Consider the following 19,727-nt stretch of genomic DNA (forward strand, 5'->3'; position numbering starts at 1 on the left):
TAGTTTAAAATGTATATGTGGTACATATGTCCAAGATTAATTTTAATGTACATAAAAAAATTTGTTCTCAATAGGATTGGGGTTGAAAAGCAATCATCAGAGGTTATATTTGGCAAGCAAAATAGGAAATAGCATTGCATTATACAAATGTTAGGCCCAGATTGGTCACTCACTTCATTTACAAACTCCTGGCCTTGATCTGATAGAACCCTTTTTGGTCCTCCATGATCTAGAAATTAAGAAATAAACATCAAGAAAAATTAAAAGACACAAATTCAAATAAAACAATTCAAAACAACATTTTCACTTTGTATCTGAGTGCAGGCTGAAAACGTATAACGAGCATTTAAATGAGAAACATATGGGTTTCAGAAACAAACCTCTATAAGACTATCACAATGGAGATTTACATTTTATAAAAATATTTATAGAAGCAAGAAAAATTATAACACACATTGTTCAATTTCAAATTACATATTTGGCCAATAAAATCGTGAGGACATGTTTTTATTAGTTTTCTTGATACCAAAATGCCCACTAATTCTACCAAAACATGAGCACAGCACAGTTATCTGTCTGCAAACACATGAAATACACAAATGCTCATCTCAGAATGCTTTTCAATCATGAAATGTTAAAGTCAAACCTGATACTCCATTAGATCCATTGCAATTTTCGGCTGATGGCATATGGAGAGCAGTCAGTGGATCTGGTATGTTGAGTGGTTGACCACCATCTGGTATAGTGCATGGGCAGGAATAAACCGCTTGTGGCGTCGAGTACGTCCCATGGTTGAAATGTCTGTATAATGAGATAGAACAGGGGACAAATCAAGTTTAAGTTTATTAAAAAATTTGGAGAGGGTGCTAAAATACAACATTGGCCAGTCGATTAAATGTGCAGTGCATGGGGAGGAAGTAGCACGTGGGGCAATACTTAAAACAATTAAAGATGGCAGGATTAAGTGATTTGCCCAGAAACATCGACTACTAAGGCAAGATTTTTGAGATATAAGAGCTGGAACCCGTGCTAAAATACACTATTGCCGAAAATATTACTTTTGCAATGCATGGGGCATGTGACTCACTTCTTGCATGAGAAAAAATACATCGCATTAACTTGAACAGCACGTAGCACACTGGTGCGAGAACGGCCACGTGGCGCTTGCCAAATTAAAGAAACACGGCAGGATTAAGTAATTTGCCCAGAAACAAAAGTTACGAAGTCAACTTTAACTATATAAAAATGCAGGAAAGCATGCTTAAAAACAACATTGTCAAATCGAACAAAAATTTGCATTTACGCAGTCTTTAAAGATCATTCAGATTAATTAATTTAATACTCTAAAAAAAAAAAATGCTCACCTACGAAGACGTGGATACGAACACTATCAATGGCTGTGACTGCGGAATAGGAAAAATTCAAGAAGGTTGGCAGGTTATAAATGATTTGCAGAAGGATGATTGGTTGAACATGATGTCACTGGGTGTGAGAGCTGTGATTGGGCATGTTGTAATTGAGCATGCGCAAATAAAATGAAATACGTTAGGGGTGCATAGCCAGACGGTGGGATGTATTGTGCGCATGCGTAACATTAACATGCATGCGCCACCACAAACATGCATGCGCAAAGTAAAGGCAACTCCTAGGGGGTACATACACAGATGGAGTTCGGACTGGGTTGGATTGGAATTAAAAATCGGCCCAGGCACGATAAAAAAAAAGTGGCCCACATTTGCATATTGCCTTTGCAAAACACTGCTTCTGCGAAGTTCTATTAAAAAAAAGGGGGGGTTTAAGAAAAATGCACGGATTTGCTTGCACTGGTGAAACACACCTGTATACAAGTGAGGCTCTTATTGGTCTTGCTCCCTCCCCCCGCTCAATAAGCATATGTTAATGGGCCGGCCCTAGCGAGAGAAAGGGAATGACACCTCTGCTCATTGATTAAAGAGAAGTAATTGAGGCTGATCTGCCTCCAGAAAGGCCACTCAGGCACCCACTGGGCCGCTGGCGGCATCCGAATAACGCAGAAACCACCAAATTGTCCCAAGGCTGCTCAAAAAACCAGCACACAGCTGGACATCGACCCCTCGGCATTTCCCGAGTGCCCACGTTACCAATCCGACGCTGAGTTCGGATGTCGATAGAACACCGGCTACCGCAGGAGGCAAGGAGCCGGCAGGACAGTGGGGGAATTGAAGACTCTCCTACGGTCTCCAATGGTGACGGCCAAAATAAATAAAAGAAAAAGGCCGTCCCCGGGGAATGGGGTCCCCGTGGCTTTGAAGTGGCTTCAGGAGGGGGGCTAGGCAGCCCTCCTCCATAAAATAATAATATATAATTAGCCATGCCCCTGGGGCCCCGGTGCCTGGAATTGGCTGCGGGAGGGGGGGCCACACGGCCCTCTTCCCATAAAGAAATTGAATACGGATACTCCACTTATTGTCATCATACCATAAGCGCACCTTTCTGATCACGCACTGAAGGCTAATTGGCTGTCAAGTGGTTGTCAACATTCGAAACTAGAACTGTTGGCAGCCATTTTATGCCTCGGTACAAGGGAGGCTGAAGAAGCATGTGAAATGTGTTTCAAACGTGAAAAGGGGGACGGTAGACACACCCTGATCCTCTAGGTCTCCTCAGGGGGTCCTACAAGGACACCCAGGGCCCCTAATTATTATTTTTTGGGTAAAATCGCGTGGTGCCCGTATTTTCTGCGCATTCTAGCAATATTAAATTTTAAAAAAAAAGACGTGGGTTTCCGCGCGTCTTTAGTAATTTGCATTCGTTCAACTGTTTAGAGAAGATGCAGCAGTGCTGGATGCAGGATGCACCATTGAGTAAGAAAAGGTAACGATAACACTATTTACCTGCTAAGTGAATTTCCTTTCATAGGCTAACATTGACTGGTTTCACTTGCAAAATCTTCTAAGTGTGGAGTTTTGGAACTTTAAAATATTCACCTAAAATCATCCGAACAACGAATTCCCATTTACTCACCTGTTATCAGGACGAAACCAGTACAGAAACCAGTTTGTTGTTTTTGCATTTGTCACCCCGAGTGGGATGGGTATGCTCAGACGTGAGTCCCATGCTCTCTACACCACTGGAGTCAAGCTATCCTGGCTGAAGACAGCTGATAACCAGAAACCGGTCCTAGGATGCTTGATTCGGGTCCAGGAAAGACATGGTTTGGAAGTTCGGGCTGGACTGTTCCCATGAGGCACAGGGTCAAGGCTGATTTGCATATGGCCATGTCTGAACTGGGGTGATGTGGAGTGCAAAAAAAACGATGGATTTAGGCCCAGATCTCTGTACTGGGGTGAATGTATGACATGGTTCTGCATTCTGTCCATCAATTGTTATTTTTGCATCTTTTAGCCCAGCACAGACCCTGAAAGTAGTTCTAACTATACTTACAAGTAACTTGTATTTTCTTCCCCAGGAATCCCCTTCCTATAAAAATAAATATTATATTTAGATTTGCGGATCAGGCTCTAGGAGATGGTGTCCAGGGCCCAAAAAAAGTAAAAGGAGGGGGGCCACACTATGGAATGTAATTTTAAAAATAAAATATATAAATATAAATAATTTTAAAAAAATTGTAAATCAGTATAAAAAAATATATATATTTAAAAATTGTCATTTACAAAACCTTTGAAATGTACTGAAAAAACATAGGTTTCAGACATGTTATAGTTAGGAATTAGCATTTAAAAAACCTCAGAAATTCACTGAAAAAAACACAGGTTTCAGGGGTGTTCTAGTTAGTTGGACATTTCACTCATACAAAACTATTGAAATTCCCCTGGTATAGTTAGTTGTACTAACTATAACTCACGTGCCCGCAATCTACTGCTGATGATGTCACATATTACATCATTCAGGACATGGTCAGTGACATCACTGATGACATCACTGATGAGATCATCCATGTGACAATCTGATACATTTTATCATTCACTAGTATAGCTTTTTAACAAGTGCAAGTATAGCAGTATAAATACAATTTGTTTGATACTAGACACCCCATGGTTCATTGCTTTTTTTGCGTCTTAGTATTGTGTATGTCTTTGGTTTCAATACCTCCTAAATAAATATATACATATGTATGGAGACATAAATACACAGCCAAATATACATGTGTAAAAATGCAGATATAAATATCAATATAAATATTAAGCATACACATAAATATTATAAATATATAATATGAATAAATAAATACCTACAATAAATAATGTCTTGTTAAATAAATATTATAATTTCTGTGAACACACATGTATATTAACCCTAAGAGCTAAAAGTCACATACGGTATATTAAAATTGTTAAGGAAAAATCCATTATACCAATGTTTGTAACTTATTGCAAAGTTTACCCATATGTTTGTAAAGTCGAGTTGTTCCTAAATTTGTATTTTAGTTTGACCTGAATCAAAATTGATCATGCTATAAAACGTTGTTATATGTGCAATTTTGAACTGTGCAAAAAAAAGTGCAAATTGTGCTTAATTAAAACCCTGGTAGCTTAAAAACATCTAGGGGGAATTTATTTTATATATACAGTGCAAATACTTAAGGCGGACTCTCATCTTTATCATGTTATAATGCGATCTTAACTCATGTCCTGCTTTTTATGACTAAATGGTTTTCTTGCTTTTAGGTAGACTCAATAGATCAGTTTAGGTGATGGCAAATGGTTGCATCCCATGGACTTGCATGTAGTTCCTCCGAACTATTCAGCCCATTTGGATGCTTACTATCCAGATTTAAAATATAGTGCATCTCTAAAGTTCTGAGGGATTTTTCTCTGTCACCTCCTCTTTTGTTTCCTAGGACCGCATCTATGAGAAAATATTTAAATCTTTGGGATTGCCGTCATGTTTTTAATGAAAATGGCGTGCCACCGGGTACCCCTGATTGTGGTTTTTAATGGCTCGTATGTGTTGACGTACCCGTTTATGCCCCGGTAAGATGGTGCTCCCGACATATGTTAATTTGCACAGGCACTCCAACACATACACCACATGATCAGTTTTGCAGTTTAAGGATTTTCTTATTTCCTGATTAGGACCTCCAAAGGGGGTAGAATAATTAGTGGTGGATACTCCATGTTGGCAGGCTTTGCGAACTTTGCATTTGTAAAATCCTTGTTGTTGCACCAACCAAGATCCCTACGCTGGTGTGCCACATGGGTCTTTGTCAACTAAAGTATCTTTCATAGATACACCCCTCCTATATGTTATGGATGGTTTTTGGGGGACTGTTTTCCCTATTATAGTGTCCTGTTTTATGAGATACCAGTTTTTGTTGATAATTTTTCTTACCGCTACCTCTTGTCGATTGTAATCAAGAATGAACCTGAAATCATTAGTTATATCCTCAGGGGCAACGGGTTGTTTCAGTTGTTTATCCATTACTGTACCCCTATCCACCAAATTGCACTTAGTTAAAGCTTTTTCAAGACATTTGTTGCTATAACCTCTAGCTTTAAACCTGCCAATACACTCTTATTGTGATAGTTTTAACGCATCCTCACTGCTGCAGATTCGCTTAATACGCAGTAGCTCACCGTAAGGAATGCTCTGAATTAGGTGACTTGGATGTGAACTGCTAGCGTGTAAAATTGTGTTTCCCGCCGTTGGTTTTCTGTGCAATCTGGTTTCAACCTTATCCTGACTAATAAATACCTCTACATCTAAGAACACCACATTTGTCTTGCTCATGCTGACGATAAAGTTCAAGTTTAGATCATTTCTGTTTAGTGTGATCAGTGCCCTGCCATACTAAAAAACAGGCCGTCAATGAACCTCCACCAGCATTTTACATGGTCTGTTAGTGTCTCAGCGTAGTCTGCCATGAGAACCAGCTCCTCCCACCAGCCCATGTGTAGGCAAGCGTGTGTATATATATATATATATATATATATATATATATATATACATACACCTATTGGCAGTCGCCAGTAGGTAGTTATAGTTACAACCTAGATTCCATAGGAAAACGTTTTTTGATTTGCTTATATCTTTGGTGTCTTTTGACGAATCTTAAGAATTTTTCCCAAAAACTACCCAGGTGATTCTTATTCAGCATGGAAAGTTTTGGGTTATCCATCAAGCAGGGGCCAAGAAAAAGGGGGAGGGTAAAAAAAACTGCAGAACTGCAGAAGGGAATTACACCAAATTTGGTAGAAGAGTAGCTGTTGGTTCAGAAAGCGGTCTTTTTGTAAATTGGCGTAAATCTGCCCAGTTGCTTTAGAAATATTAAGGAAAAGGAAAATCCCAATTTGTATGTTTAGGGACGTAGATCCGAAAGTCTGCATGCTCAAATCGGATTGTCTGCCAACTCTTCAAACCAGAAAGTGTTGGTGGCCATGTTGGGATTACCACCAAAAAAAACACTAAAAAAGAAAAGAGAAGGGGTCAGGATAGAAATTTCCTGACCTCCTAGGCCTCTTGAGAAGGGGGATGGGAATCCCAGACGGTACAAGGGCAAAATAACGTTTTACAAAAGTTGTGGAGAGCCGCGGCCGGTAAAAAAAGAAAAGCGCGTGCTTCTGCGCTTCTCTTTCATTAAGCCCCTGTGTGGGCCAGGTCCCAGGGCATGCACCTGTAAATTTAGTAAAGAGATGGAGATGGAGGGGGGTTTTCCCTAACATCCTGGGAACTGCCATCTCCCCAGACTAATAGAAAAAAAAATGGAGGGGCCTCACCGAACCCACCACCTCCCCGGGTCCAAATGTAGCTTTAAAATAGGAGGGGGACCAAGCAGCCTCTGTCCTAGAACTTTCTCATGAACCGTCCCATCCCCGAGACAGGCCCTACTGAGTGAAAGGCCCCCCTATAGCCAATAATGGCCCTGGGGACTGCCACCCCCCCCATAGCCAACTCCTGCTATGTCCTGGGGAGCCCAGCCCCGGGACATAACTGTTTGCCGTGGCTCGGCGTGAAGGACTGGGTTTTATTACCACCCAGCGGTGCCAGGGGACAACACCTGAAACCTTCGTGGGTTACCTGTTCCGGCGTACGAATGACAGAGACACAGGACACTTCCTTCGGCGTCAAAGATTCAAGGTTTATTTACTGCAGGGAACACAGAAGTCACGACAAGTACAACACGTGCAACTTGGGGAGACTGCTTCAAATTGGTTCTGTGGATCGCTCCTTTTATACAGAATTTACCCATAGGACAACGTGATACACAAAAGTTTACAACCCGGTTCCCACAATTATCCCTCAGAGGGGTCATTTTGGTCACTTTGATACACACAAGGTCTGGAACATAAGTGCGGAAACATTTGGCGGTTCCCAACTGTAAAAACCCATCTTCCCAACATTAGTACATTCCAATCGGTAGTAAAACAGAACGAAAACAGATGCAGAGGAAGACGGAGACAGTGGGGAAATCGGAAAGGGTGTAAAAGGGGAGGTATCGGGAAACACGAGATACAGGCATCAAAGGGACGTGCCTAATGAGATGCACGGCTGAGACAATAAGCCCGTGCAGCAAGATGAGCCTCGAGCGGCGCCATCTGCTTTACAGTAGCATCCCCCTCATCATAAAGACACTTACAAAGAACATGTGTCTTTCGCAAATATCTTGGGAGTCCCAGGGTCGCGAAGCGGACAGCGTCCGTTCGCTGGCTACTTGAGGGCAAGAGACAAAATGGATGCCACATCTAAGATGGAACCCGTGGGTACAGATGGAAAACCCACATAACAAACGAACGGTTCAAGTTAGCACAGCGAAACTGCGCACACTTACTAAACTCGTCATTTGCGGTTCATAGATACCAGACTCGACCATATTCGTGCGAGTCGAAAACACCACTTACAATTGTCACGGAACCTCAGACGCTCCTTTTGCCCTCATGTAGGCAAGCACTAGTCGGAATCATACTCGATATTCATCAGTCCATCTAGATGTTGCTGTAGCATAGCTCTGTCCAATTGAGTCCCTTCGGTAACAGGTGGCTGTCTCATACACGTTGTAGCACAGAGGCCACATAAGGCAGGACCACACTGCACACAAAGGCAACACGTGAACAGGAACGCCACAACGACTCCGATGGCCATCAGAATCTTCCAACCCCAAGTCGACATTAGACCCCAAAACCATCCAAGTAACGTCCAATCCCCTACATCCACGTGTATGGATTCGGAGATCTTATGCAACTTCGAGATGGCTTGATAGACAGTTGGAGCGTTATCAGGAATGAAAATACAGCAGCTCGAATGGATCACCTTACATACCCCACCACGATCTGCTAAGATCACGTCTAAAACCATACGGTTTTGTAACGTCATAAGTCTATCCGCCTGAAGTTCTGTGGTGACATTACCAAGGGCACTGGCAGTAATATTAGCTGTCGATTCTACCACTCGAGTCAACTGTCTCAGGTTCCTACTATTGACCATAGGTCCCCAAAACGGGAGGAAACCCTTGAAAAAGTCTCCTGCCTCTTGACCGGCAGTATCCTCTTCGCTAATTACGCCTCTCACAACTCTAATCTTATGATAATCGGCATCCACTGTGAACGTCGGAGGCAGCAGATTTGCAATGAAACATGAGCCCATAAAGTCAGCGGGCAACCATGCGTATGCACGATCATGACAGATAAAGTATGTACCCTTGGCAGCCAGAAACACAGGGGACGAGACCATCGGCAAAATGTAATTTTCAGTGCAAGCACTCTCTCCAAGTCGGGCTTTCGATTTTCGGCCACGACCTATCAGACACAATTTACCAATGTGGGGTACGACCCATATAGGAGGTGAGCTTTTAAGCTGTTTTTCACTTGTGAACACACTATATTCGCCTCTACTTAGGACCCTATAGGCTTGTACCTCTTCTTCAGGGATTAGCGAGGGATCATAGATATCGCTATCTAAATCCTCTATTGCTATCGACAAAGGTTTTTGATACGAGGTAGGACCAGAGTAGGGGGAACGTGGTTCTCGAATGGGGTGGAAATCCAGTGCGCTTCGAAACATTACTTGGAATGCTCGAGCAGACCCTTGGGAACTATACGGTAACACCAGATATGGAATTCCCTTATCCGTAGTGTGCGGCATCAACCCACACACCCAACAGTTAGTAGTGTTAACCACTAACTGATGCTGGTGAAGAAGCTGAATAAAGGAATTGTTGCGGAATTCTGCACGTCTAGCCTGCTCGTGTTCAGGTAAGATATGGAAAAAATGAGGAGATGCAGTGGAGGTGAGTTGAGGGTCAGAGGTAGGAGTAGGTATAGCAGAAGGTAAGAAGTAAGACATCGTGTAATACACCCCACCCGCCAATAATGCAGAAACAGTCAACGACAGTACAAATATCTGAAACATAAAACATTTGGTGCGACTAAGTTGCTGTAACCTGAATCTTTGCGCTTGAGCTCCTTCCAAGTCCGTTAGCTTCGAAAATGCCATTCCCTATGACCGTCCGCAACGTTTCTTGACGCACTTCGTTCTGTGTAGCAGCAGTCAGCCCCCAGGAGTTCCCAGGAACCAACGGTCTTTAACCTAACGTCAAGACCTACTAACCAGAAGGAAGTACGCGCGCGGCCCTACGGTCTTTATTTCACAATATTTTACACGAGAACAATGTCTCTCAGCTGTGGAAGCAAAAAGTGGAAGGAACAAATTTCAATGGATATAGACAAAAGTAATCACAACAGTAAGAACGTTCAAACTGATCGTGGAAAACGGGATAGTACAGTTGTCAATGCAACAAAACAGGATCTTTTTATTAGTCTCTTGTGCTAGATCTCAAAAAGTATCGGGTTTTCCCAGGACGTGTCTGCTCGTCGAACAGAGGATCAATTGAAGGAACGGCGTCCTGTCGATCGGTTGAATGTTCTGGTCTTGAGACTTTTGATGACAAATGTTCAACAATGTCTTTCTGCTGCACTGGGGATTCTCCGACAGGCTGCGCGTCGCTAAAAGGTACAAACACCGGTAATCCTTCAGCTTCAGTTGATGCAATGCCTTTCCTTATCCACGAGTCTGCCGGCAACGGAAGAGGGACCTTCTTAGTATGGGTGGCATGCACCCAGTTTTTCCGTCCCTCAAGACGAACTGCAGTCCTCGTGGCAAGGAGAACCTGGTAGGGTCCGGTAAAGCGGGGGTCCAAATTGGTCTTGCGCGAAAAATTCCGCGTTACCACCCAGTCTCCGGGTTGGAGCTGGTGGCCTGGACCCTCCGTCTGCGTCGGCAAGGCGTCGTGAACCTGTTGGTGAATTAACCTCAGTTTAGCAGTCAAGTCATGAAGATAATCGATCAACATTGGATACTCAAGATCACAAAAAGAAACTGGTCTAGGGACCCCCCAAATATTAGCAGGACGACCGAACACTATTTCGTAGGGACTAAGCCCTATCCGGGAGTGTACAGTCGCCCTTGTTGACAATAATGCTAAGGGTAAAGCGTCAGGCCACGAGAGACCAGTCGTAGCCTGAATCTTTGCTAGTTTTAGTTTAAGGGTGCCATTATACCCTTCGACCAAACCAGCTGACTGGGGATGATTGGCACTATGGAATTTCTGATTAATTCCAAGGCCCTTACACACACTCTTCATCACACTCCCCACAAACTCACTTCCGTTATCGGACCACACGACTCTAGGCATTCCATACCGAGGAAAATATTCCTTCAGTAGGATTTTCGCAGTAGACAGAGCAGTATTGTCTTTGAGAGGATAAGCCTCGATCCATCGGGAGAATGCGCAAACCACAACTAAAACGTATTTCAGGTTATTGCATCGCTCCATATGGATGAAGTCCAATTGAATCACCTCAAAGGGGCATGAAGGGGGAGCAAAACTACCAGGAGGAGTTGGGGTTCCTTTACCAGGATTGTACATTATACACACCATACAATTCTTCACCAATCTCTCAGCACATTTCGTAATTCCCTCATTCTTCCATACAGGAGACAGCAATTTACAAATACCTTTCGCGCTAATATGTGCTAACCCATGCACCATTGTCACAACGGCCAGCACATACGCATCCGGTAACATCCATCTTTTCTGATCCGACAAATCAATCCAACAACCATTCGCATCCAACTTTCCCGTACTTTCTTTCCACTTCGTCTTTTCAGTCTCGGTGGTTTCATTCTGAATTGCTTTTACACTCTCAATAGTGTCCTCACACATACTCGATTCTGTAGGCCACCTAACCGAACTCGTCACATACATTCGAGTGTTAAGGTTCCGGGCAGTCTCCTTAGCAGTCTCATCCGCAAACGCATTACCACGACCAACATCATCCGTCACCTTACGATGCGCACTGCACTTAACAATTGCCACTTGTTTAGGCAACGTAAGTGCATCCAAAAGATCATTCACGAGCTGTCCGTGCTGAATCTTTGTGCCATGCGACGTCAAGAAACCTCTCTCTCTCCACAATCGTCCAAAGCTATGTGCGACGCCAAACGCATATTGGCTGTCGGTAAACACATTCACACGTTTCCCTTTTGCTAACACACATGCTCTAGTAAGAGCAATCAGCTCTGCAGCTTGGGCAGAATTCTTATTCAATCTCGCAGTTTCAACAACAGTAGTTAACGTTACAACAGCATATGCAGTAGTCACATCGCCATTCGGTAATTTAAAACATGAACCATCCACATACAGCGTTCCATCTGGGTCTTCCAAAGGAGTGTTTTTAAGGTCCACTCGACCTTTTGTTTCCTCTTCTGTCCTCAAATAACAGTCGTGTTCTGTTATTTCATCTGACTCTGAGCTAGTTGGTAACAAAGTCGCCGGGTTCAGAACATTACAACGTTTTATTTGAATGTGGCTTGCCAACAGCGTCAACTCGTACCCAGACAACCTCGCACTCGTCAAGTGCTGAGTTTTCGTACGATTTAAAAGAGTGTCGACTGCATGCGGAACCATTACCGTAAGCATATTATCCATGACCAATCCTGCTGATTGTCGGATGGACACCGCAGCTGCCGCTGTTGCTCGTAAACAACTCGGCAATGCTCTAGCTACCGGGTCCAAAGTCGAGGAAACATATGCACATGGACGTTGCTTACCACCAAAAGGTTGCGTTAAGACACTCAACGCACAACCTTCTCTCTCGTGAACATATAGTGTAAACGGCTTACTGTAGTCAGGAGTACCTAACACAGGAGCCGAACACAATAAATCACGAAGCTCAGAAAAACTTTTCTGACATTCTTCCGTCCATGGTAAAGGAGTCGAAACATCCTTGCACGTAAGAGCTACCAATGGTTTCGCTAGCAATGAAAAATTTGGAATCCATTGCCTACAGTACGACGTAATACCTAAAAAGGCACGCACATCTCTTTGGGTTGTTGGCACAGCCATTCGTGCAATTGCTGCAATTCTCTCTGGGGTCAATCGTCTTCCCTCCTTTGACAATAAGTGACCTAGATAGGTTACTTCTTGACAACAATATTGGAGTTTAGAAGGCGACACCTTATGATTTAACTCACAGAGATGTTGTAGCAACGACACCGTAGCAATTTTGCAAATGTCCTGAGTATCTGCAGCCACCAATAAGTCATCGACATATTGGATTAAGGCCGCACCAGCCGGCAACGTGAACGCATCCAGCTGGCTTTTCAAGGCTTGACTGTAGATGGATGGACTTTCACAGTAGCCCTGAGGAGCGCGTTTAAACCGGAAGCTACGTCCACCAAGAGAGAAACCGAAGAGATCTCTACTCTCCTCAGCAATCGGGATGCTGAAGAACGCATTCTTCAAATCAATCACCGAAAACCATGATGCAGAGGCTGGAATCAGAGTCAGCAGCGCCGTGATGTCAGGCACAACAGGAAATTGAGGAACCACAATTTTATTCACCTCCCGTAAATCGATAACAAAACGATAAACAGGTTGTTTCGAAGGATCAGTGCGTTTTAGAATGGGCAGTACAGGGCTGTTGCACACGTTTCCCCGTGTTTCCTCAATGACGTCTTTCTCGATCAAATCATAGATGATCGCTAACAATGCTCGTTCACCATCAAGGGAGATACGATACTGGGGAATACGTGGCAATCGCACATTAGATTTCAACTGAACAATGTAAGGTGAGATATTAAGCAGGCCCACGTCATTGGGACCTGTTGCCCACAAAGACACTGGAAGAGAACTCAATTCCGGCTGAAGTTTATCGAGAGACAAATACATGGGAGAGACAACTCTCTCTCCCAGCGTAAGCTTTACACCCGCAGGAGAACAATACAGGGTTGCATACAAACGTTTAAGCAAATCCAGGCCCAAAAGATTCTCACCACAGCCAGTAGTCAAAATCAACGGAGCCTCAAGCTCACGAGGCCCAATTGTAAGGGGCAAAGGGCGCGAAACTGGATTGCTAACGGGGGCGCCAGAGAATCCAACGGAAACATTTGTTAAGCCAGACAAAGGTGCGCCAGGGAGTTTCGAATGCTTTATGGAACTTTTCGCTGCACCAGTGTCCAACAGAAAAGGCTCAACGACGCCCGATGTAGCAACCGCGACGTAAGGCCCTCTCTGATCACCCGGAACTGATACCACTCCCTCTCCTTGTCTTCGGCTATCCTAGTAATTACTGTCGTCAGTCTCCTGATCGACGTAATAATCGTCTACATTGTACTGCGCAGATCGTCCTTGCGATGATCCACGTTGATCAAAACAATTATCTGACCTTAAGGAATTATCTGAGCGCTCGTTCTGAGCACCCCGACCTCTACCACGCGATGCCTGCTGTGAACCACCACGACCTCTTTTAGATGAATTACCATTATAACGTTCATTTAGAACAGGACAATTGAATTTGATGTGTCCCTCCTGTCTGCAATAAGCACATTGATTATACCCTAACGAAGATCTTTGGGAAGAGGAATCATTATGGGTTTGTGATCGGTTCGATTGCGACTGTGATCTATTTTGTTGCGAAGTATTCTGATTCGAGCGTGGAGGATACGCTTGCTGTAGCAACACTTTAGTTTTAAGTTCTTTCGTCTTTTTATCAGCACGGTCACTTTCCTCTTTCTCTCTATTCTCATAATACTGTGCCGTAGCCAGTATTTGAGCCGAGGTAGAAACGGCCCACGCACTTTCTGAATTCTTCAATTTATTGCTCAAATCGGGCAATAAGTTCGAAACAAATTTATCCACGAACAGCCTTTGACCACCCTCAGTACTCATATCCTGACCACTATGATCGATGAATGCCTCCTCAAACCTCGTAAAGAAGTCGGAGACACTCTCGTCCTTTTTCTGTTTACAAGCGGACAGTTTGTCCCAATTCACTCTCATAGCTGGCATAAGAGTTTTCATTAGCGTAATTATTCTTTGAGGAAGAGCAGTAATCAGCTGCTCTGGTTTAGCACCACCAGTTTGTAGGGCATCTGCCGCTAGAATGGCAGCCCAAGTACCACCTAATTCATTCAAATGATCTTCCTGACGAATTTTAGCCCATACCGGCTGAGGCACAACATTGCCGAACAACATGTCGATATCAGCAAGATTCATTATTGTAGCGTCTACGAGCTGCGACAATTCCTTATAATACCCTGCAGGATTTTTGCGAGGGTCAGGCAAAGATTGCTTCACCTGCAAAACTTCCGAACGTTTCCATGGGAGATGTATCCACACTCTCTGAAAGAATGGTGGAATAACGGGATTAGCATTAGGATCGCCAGGCATCCACACCGGTGGAACTTCACGCATAGGATATTGACCAGACCCATCTGGCTGTCTTTCAACATCCTCAACAAACAAAGCGTGAGGTATAGGAGCAGGTCGAAAAGATAACAACCGTTCAACAGCACGTCGAACATTAGTATCCACTATCAGTCCAGTCGAGAACTGGAGCTGTAGATCAGACAAAGCGGTCAGCACCTCGTCAGGTGCATCGGCCGATAACTGATCACGAAGAACCTTACACATTTCCTCAAACACATATCTTTGGGTTGGTATACTAAATTGGCAAAACGTTTCGAGTACGACACGTGGTGGATTTCTAAGGGGATTCGTCATCCAACCCATCGCCATATTATAGAGCGCAACGCGTTCCCTGTTACCAGGAAGCTGACTACGTCTTTGAGGACCATCAGAACCAGCGGACCCAAAAACAGGTCCGAGCGAATGGAAGAAGCTAGCTGCAATAGGAGAATTACAACCACGAGTAGAAGGAGAAGTATAGGACACAGGACTAACGAGCGAAGGGGTAGACACAGAAGCAACAACAGGAGTTAACGGAGCGGGAACAGTAACAGTAGGAGCAGGAGTATGTGGAAGCGGAGGAGCAGTAGGGATAGAAACAGACGAAGGAGCAGGAACAGGTGGAAGAACGGGTGCAGGTTGAGGAACAGGCAAAAGAGGAATAGGTACAGGGGGATTCACAGGAACTACAGTACCCTGTACATACGGAGGTGGCGACTTCATAAGATAAGACATTAAAGAATCCTCAACTGCCTCTTCCTTCTTTTCCGACTCCATAGGTAAAACGGGATAACATTTATCTATGGTCATACGCTGTAATCTATCAAACACTTCCTTTTCCCTAATCTCCTTATCCTGCTGAAATTGCTCCGCTTTCTTCACAATAGTAGCAACATTATCTTTCTGATTTCGTTTAGTCTGTCTGATTTCTTTCTGTCGGGCTTCTTTACGCCACAACCGAAAGGCATCAAACATGGCCGGCCTTGACTTTTTCTCGAACAATTTAGCCTCAAGGTTATCTAAAATCGTTATCTCAAAACTACCATGAGGTGGCCAACTAAGGGCACCATCTTTTCTAGTGTAACGGATCCAGTAATCATTAAAGGTAATTGGGCCTAGCCCGTGTTTGCTGTACAGCTCATAAATCGGGGTTCCAACCGGAGGTATCGGACACGAGTCCTCCAGTCGGGAATCCGCACCACAAGGTCTGAAACAACTGAACAAAGTACTACGACCAGGCATCTTGCACACTAGCCGAGTTTCACAAACTTCAAGGGTTACGGGATTTACCAAGTCCCAGCAAGAACAAAAACCCTCGGTTTTTGGCGACTGCAATCGTCAAATAATACAACAAAGTACGCTGGCAAAGTGTCACCGACAAAAACACTCACACAGCGTCAACAACAAAAACACTCGTTAAAGTGTCAACAACTAAGGACTCTGGGAGCGACCCACAAATACTTAACTCAAAGATCGATGGCGTCACCAGGAAGGCCCGTCAATCGTCTCGCTATACCAAGGTCTACGCCAGGCGCCAAAACAGGTCTACAGTCAGGGCAGCAGTCCGTCGCAGCCGTCAGGAGGCGGGAATCTTCGCGGGAAAAGTCTTCGGGCCACTTGTTTCGACAACAGGATCGATGAAGCGGAGTGCACCTTCCCTCGGAGATTTCACACGAAGTTCCTCACGATCGTCGGGCTTGGACCGGTACCACTGATGCAGCCCCACGTTGGGCGCCAACTGAAGGACTGGGTTTTATTACCACCCAGCGGTGCCAGGGGACAACACCTGAAACCTTCGTGGGTTACCTGTTCCGGCGTACGAATGACAGAGACACGGGACACTTCCTTCGGCGTCAAAGATTCAAGGTTTATTTACTGCAGGGAACACAGAAGTCACGACAAGTACAACACGTGCAACTTGGGGAGACTGCTTCAAATTGGTTCTGTGGATCGCTCCTTTTATACAGAATTTACCCATAGGACAACGTGATACACAAAAGTTTACAACCCGGTTCCCACAATTATCCCTCAGAGGGGTCATTTTGGTCACTTTGATACACACAAGGTCTGGAACATAAGTGCGGAAACATTTGGCGGTTCCCAACTGTAAAAACCCATCTTCCCAACATTAGTACATTCCAATCGGTAGTAAAACAGAACGAAAACAGATGCAGAGGAAGACGGAGACAGTGGGGAAATCGGAAAGGGTGTAAAAGGGGAGGTATCGGGAAACACGAGATACAGGCATCAAAGGGACGTGCCTAATGAGATGCACGGCTGAGACAATAAGCCCGTGCAGCAAGATGAGCCTCGAGCGGCGCCATCTGCTTTACAGTAGCATCCCCCTCATCATAAAGACACTTACAAAGAACATGTGTCTTTCGCAAATATCTTGGGAGTCCCAGGGTCGCGAAGCGGACAGCGTCCGTTCGCTGGCTACTTGAGGGCAAGAGACAAAATGGATGCCACATCTAAGATGGAACCCGTGGGTACAGATGGAAAACCCACATAACAAACGAACGGTTCAAGTTAGCACAGCGAAACTGCGCACACTTACTAAACTCGTCATTTGCGGTTCATAGATACCAGACTCGACCATATTCGTGCGAGTCGAAAACACCACTTACAATTGTCACGGAACCTCAGGCGGGAGCTTTAACTCTTCCCGCCAAGCCACACAAACACTCTACTTCCAGCAAGCAAGAGCGAAGAAGTGTTCTTCCCTGCCGGAAGCGGAGCATTCTTCTGTTTCCTTGCCTGATGTCAAGCGAGCAGGGAAACTGACTAATTGCTTTCAGGATCGGAGAGCTGCATGTTTAGCAGCTCCTTGTGTCTGAAAGCAATGCCGGATCCCACTGGAGGCGGGGAGCCGGCAGGGACCTTGGGCTCTCCCGCAGTCCCAATGCAAACTGGGTGACCTGAGGGAAATCAAAACTAATGGCTAGGCACGGGTGGATTGGGTCACCTGGGCCAAAATCGACCCGGGGAGGAGGGCCCCCTTAATTTAAAAAAGAACGCCGGTCCAGAGGGAAGTTGCTGTATGCCTTACCTCTTTCCCAACAACTATGCAAAGGGGCCTTCTGGCTCCCAGCTTGTTAGAGGATGACCTCCCCTTCGCTGGTGCTGATCCGTGGGGACCAACAACCCCTCATTTTACCTCCAGTAAGTCCCACACAGTGGTATGGCTGAGAGGTGATCCAAGGCCCGCCACCTTTCTCCATCACTATGCACATGCCCCTCCTGGTGCATTGCTGTTTGGGTGATTAAGTCCCCTCAGATGCTGTGTCTCCTTGGGGGCCAACAACCCCTCCTGTATGTCCCACACAGTGGGATCGCTGAGCACTTGTGGAAGGCCCACCACTTTGACCGCCACTGTGCTAACGCACCTCCTGGCGCACTATTGGTTGAGGAATGAAGTCCCCTGGGCTCCTGAGTGTCCTTGTGGGCCAGCAGCTCCTCCTGTTACCTTCAGTAAGTCACACACAGTGGGATTGCAGAGTGGTTAGCTGATGCACTCCTCCCTTTCTGTAGTAGGGGATCTCTGTGTATAGTCATAATCTAGTGAATAGTCCCGCCCATGTGCGTGGACCCCGGCAATCAAAAATAATCTCTTAAGTTGTCAAATCATGCAGAAACTGCAAAGACACATAAGAGAGAATTTAAAGACAAATAATGCAGCCTATATCCACAGGCTACACTGTCCAGTACTTCAACTAGAAATTCCACCAAACAACACCACACACAACACAGTCTGCCCAGTTTCTACCATAGAGAAACTTGCCTCCACCAGTAAAAGACTCTGGAATCATAGAGAGGAAGGCATGGACAGACAAGCCCCATAGGCTGCCATTATGTGGCTTAAATAGGATACTGTGCCTTTAAGAAAACTTTCCAGAACTTTCTCCCAGTATCCCAGAATGCATAGCAGGTCCCTCTTACTTTCAGTTCTTTGTTCCGGCTCCTGCTAACAGGACCCTGGCATTGAGCTCTCCCTTGTTTCAAGGGTTTATTGGATTTTTGTCACTTTTTTGGATAAAAGTGTTTGGGTATATATATTTCTTGGTGCTTCTCTTCTCTCCTGTGTGTCGGTTCAAGCTTTTTAGGGCTCTAAAATGCCTGGTCTTTTCGACAAATGCCCAGCATGTGGAAGGAAGAAGGCCAAGAGTGATCCACACGACGTCTGCATCGTCTGTCTCCCTGACACACATGTCCCTGAAGACTGTGACATCTGCCAGCAACTTTCAGCAAGGACCCTGAGGGACAGGCTGAAGATTAGGCTTCAAGGCCTTGAAGAGAGACGACTGCAGGCTGCAGGTGGGTCTGGGCAGGCTGGGAAGGTTCCCTCTGCCTCTGCTGAGGCCTCTGGAGGGCTCCCCAGAGGCAGGAAGGCCAGCAAATGGTCCCGGTCTCCATCAGCGGCGATTGCATCGACGACAACGTCGAGAGGGATGATGACGGTGTGTTCCCCATCTCCCCGGGGCTCCGGGTCGAGACGGCGTGAAGATTCGACGTCGAAGGGCCTGGATAGGCTGCCATCAAGACCACCGTCGACCGCATCATCATCATCGTCGTCGGCGTTGACCTATCGACGTCGAAGACGGAGTGACAGGCATCGGCGCTCGCCGTCGAGGCGACACCGCCGGTCGCCGTCGAAACGACAGTCGCCGTCGAGGGGCTCCTCGACGTCGAGGACCTCGAGAAGGAGGAATCGACGCTCGTCGTCGAGAATGGAACAGTCGACGTCGCGGAGGCGGCGTTCGGCGTCGAGAAAGAAGAGGTCGACGTCGCGGAGGCGGCGTTCGACGTCGAGGAAGAAGAGGTCGACGTCGCGGAGGCGGCGTTCGACGCCAGAGTCGCGGAGGCGACGTTCGATGCCGGAAAAGCGACGCTCAACTTCGAGAAGGAAGAGATTGGCGTCTAGGAGTCGCTCCAACTCTCCTAAACGGCGCAAGAGGAGTTCTGGCGCCAGAAGTCAGGCTGGATCTAGTGGAGTATGCAAGAGAAAGCGATCGCCTGCTGAAGGGGCTGGGTCACAGTCCCCTTC

At 45.5% G+C, this 19,727-nt stretch overlaps 1 protein-coding gene across 1 annotated transcript in view; it reads left to right on the top strand.

Moving 5' to 3' along the window:
* LOC147688989 (putative acyl-CoA dehydrogenase 6) overlaps window positions 1-19,727 on the top strand; it is an 860,942-nt gene that overhangs the window by 730,985 nt on the left and 110,230 nt on the right. The window lies entirely within an intron of this gene.

Source organism: Lissotriton vulgaris, chromosome 10, assembly GCF_964263255.1.
Source record: "Lissotriton vulgaris chromosome 10, aLisVul1.2, whole genome shotgun sequence".
NCBI lineage: Eukaryota > Metazoa > Chordata > Amphibia > Caudata > Salamandridae > Lissotriton > Lissotriton vulgaris.